The sequence below is a fragment of the Sinocyclocheilus grahami genome, unplaced genomic scaffold, assembly GCF_001515645.1.
Source record: "Sinocyclocheilus grahami isolate Dianchi unplaced genomic scaffold, SAMN03320097.WGS_v1.1 scaffold556.1, whole genome shotgun sequence".
NCBI classification, from domain to species: domain Eukaryota; kingdom Metazoa; phylum Chordata; class Actinopteri; order Cypriniformes; family Cyprinidae; genus Sinocyclocheilus; species Sinocyclocheilus grahami.
This window is the reverse complement of record NW_015505735.1, coordinates 724,323-726,867: the sequence shown is the minus strand read 5'-3', so window position 1 is coordinate 726,867 and position 2,545 is coordinate 724,323.

Below are 2,545 nucleotides of genomic sequence, written 5' to 3'. Positions count from 1 at the left end.
ACCCGTTTCAACAATTTCCAAAGCAGACAACCCTCGGGACGGACTACAGGGCGCATTTACACGTCAATGTATCAATGTATGCTTCAGACACGGGGCACGACGAGGCGTTCCCCATAGCGACCCCTAGAGGACGCAGTTCGAAGAAAGGGAACTTAGATCAACAAACATTCCTCCTCCTTTGGTTTGTCTTTCTGTAAACCCTTCTGTTTACATAGTGTTTTAGTGTTTACAACTTAATGATGCACAAAAGCTTTTAAACGCATTCTGTATAGCTAAAAATTCCATTAATGCTTTATTTCCGTCTTAAATGTTTCAGATTACCTATGGAATATGATGACAGTATTCAGGCAAACTCCATTTCATTTCTTTTTATTTGAATACTGCTACCATTCTCCTTTAGTAACATTAAATCTTGTTTAACGGTTTAAGTGTTACAGCCAAATATGCCATAAATCTTAAGGCTGAGGTGCTTTTATTTAGACACTACACAAAACAAAATTACAAGTGGTGCTAGTGGTTTGACACCTGTTTTTCTCTCTCTCTCTCTCTCCCTCTCTGATACATATGTACAAGTGTTGCATGGATCTCACAACCTGTGTATGCACCTTTTCATCATGCATGTGGGTACATGCCAGAAAATCTTGTTTTAGACATTCCACAGTTATCTGTTATTCTGAATCTTAAACTACTGTGTGGGACGTGAGTAAAGAAAAATTCCATTGACTGTTGCAACAGTTATGTATGTTTGAAAACCTGTATTTTTCCAGTGATGATAGATTCTACAGTTAGATGAAGATGACTGGCCAGACAAAAATAAATCAAAACTAAAATTGTATTTCAGTACAAATACTGAACATTGAACTGGATAGCATTTTCATTCATTCATTTTATTTTTGTTTATTAATGTGTCACTTTTACCAAACACGTTTTGTGTGAGAGAATGCGTAAGTGATGTGTGCACATGTATGAGCGAGTTAATGAATCCCTAATCTTTATTGTGAAGTCAGGCTGTTGGTCCACACAGATGAAATTCCTCTAGATGAGATTTTTTGGTCTTTTATTAGGATAAAGAGCTGTGATGTATCGAACACTAGCAGACAAATGGCCCCCACAGGGTCTTTACATTATTTTGTCTCTACAGTCCACTCAAGAAGACACCATGTGAGGGCAGCAGCACTCATTCATACCCCTTTCAGTCTCTTGTACTTCTGATCTCTTGCCTTATGGAGTTTTTTTGGGGGGGGTACCCAAAATGAATGGCCAGTAGTCTAGAGTGTTATTGTGTTCTCCATGTTAGAACAAATAGATTGCATGCTTTAAAAGAGGGGGAAAGTAATTATTTTATTATTTAGTGCATAGGTTTCTGTTGCTGCTATAGTGACTGCTGCCCTCTTGACCTTTTGTTGGGGTTTTGTTGAGGTCACCATGTCAGGTGAACATATAGAGCTGTTACTGCTTATTTAATGCATTTCACCTAATACACTCATTTAAAAGATTGGGGTTGGTAAGATTTTGTAATGTTTTTGAATGTTTCTTATACTCACCAATGCTGCATTTTAATTTATCAAAAAAAACGAATAATGTTTAATATTACTTTTTTAAATAACTTTATTCCAGTATTTTAAAATGTTGTTTATTCCGGTGATGGCAAAACTGAATTTTCAGCAGCCATTAATCCAGTCTTCAGTGTCACATGATCAAATATGCTGATTAAAAATGTCTTATCAATGTTGATAAACCGTTGTGCTGCTAAATATTGTGGAAAACGCAATACATTTAAGGATTCTCCGATTAATAGAAAGTTAAAAAGAACAGCATTTGAATTGAAATGGAAATATTAAAAATTTTGAATTCTGTGTATCAATGTGGTTTTTACAGCATCAGCCTGTTAGCTTAACAAATACAGGCAACTGAATTAGCTGTACCGAGTTTTTATAGTCAGTTCTTTGAAAGGCATTTCATAAAGTTCATGTCTATGTCAAGAATCTCAAATCAGTCATTATGTTTCAATTAGGTTACGCTGTTGTCTGGGTCACAGAGATGCTGATTCAATTATATCTTAAGGCTGTTCTTTTGTAACAATTAGACAAAGTCCTTGGAATTATGGCACCAATTATTTTGATTCTTTTTTTTATTTGTCTCATTTAGCATCAGCAAAAAGAAAAAAATTGTCATTATTTACTAATAACTGTAATTGCTTTACTTTGGATTTCAGCTTATTTGTCATTGAGCCTCATTCTGCACCAAGTGATCCCTAAAGGTAACTGAACATCAAAATTATGATTTTGAATCACTTGAACACGGGTGTGCATGTGCGAGGGGTCACACTGGGCAAAATCTATATTATTTAATTTAATTACAATGTGAAAACATGATACAGTCTGAAGAACCTGGATCAAACCCACACCTACACAATGTTTGATATAAGTAAATCACTGCTCTAAGTAATAAGAGTTTTTTTAGGACAAAAAAAAAGGTTATGAAGCCAATCCCTTACACTCTCTGTAATGATTCGTCAACACGGCTGGGATCCATTTGCAGTTTT